Source organism: Trichechus manatus, unplaced genomic scaffold, assembly GCF_000243295.1.
Source record: "Trichechus manatus latirostris isolate Lorelei unplaced genomic scaffold, TriManLat1.0 scaffold00061, whole genome shotgun sequence".
In the NCBI taxonomy this organism is placed as follows: domain Eukaryota; kingdom Metazoa; phylum Chordata; class Mammalia; order Sirenia; family Trichechidae; genus Trichechus; species Trichechus manatus.
This window is the reverse complement of record NW_004443997.1, coordinates 14,940,350-14,941,177: the sequence shown is the minus strand read 5'-3', so window position 1 is coordinate 14,941,177 and position 828 is coordinate 14,940,350.

The window sequence follows — 828 nt, the reverse complement described above, 5'->3', positions numbered from 1 at the left end:
GTCCCGGCGAGTTCCGGCTCTCCCAGGTTTCGCTGTATCAGCAGAGGCGGCCGCATCACAGAGCACTAGAGCACCCCTCGACTGGAGCACAGACATACAGATTTTAAAAGCCACTGCTGTCGGGAAGGGGGAAGAGCTGTTGGGAGCAGCTTTCTTGGGTGGGCGAGAGGACGCCTCAGTTTCTCCTCTTGCTGGCTCACCTGTGGGACCAATCTGGTGTGAGCAGCCTGTGGCCAACACAAAGGCCTGGAAGGAAGCACAAGTCCTCACCCCCTTTCCCCTGCCTCTTCCCGTCCATTCCGCGGCCTGGCCAGGACTTCCCACACAGCCCTGTGAGCCCTGCTGTGGGCACTCAGGGCGGAGAGGCGCCTCCCCGCTGGCCAGGGCCCCCGTCCTCCAGCCTCTCTGGAACAAGGAGAATCCACGTGCAGGGCCTCACCTGTAGCCCTCACCCGCCGTCCACAGGTGAGCTTACCTTGCTAAGTGGAAGGGCCGTGGCCCCCACTTGTTTCCGAGGTGCTAGGGAAAGTCTCCAGGTCTCGGTCCCACCTCCTCCCTAGCTGGGTGAGCCAGGTCTCGTGGGACCGCGACTTTCTACCCTGTGACCCAGTGAATGCCGATGCTCATGTTTTATTCCTGGTCCTTTCTACTATGCATTTTCCTTTTATCAGGTGTACAGAGTTAAATACTGTGTATTTATCACTTACAAGTACATGCACTTAAGAGAAAATAAGCCTTGGGTGTTTTTTTCCACAGATGTTTAAGCTTCTCTGTAAACTTGAAATAAACAGCAAAATGGTGCAAAGCCTGGCCTCTTGGGAATCTTCT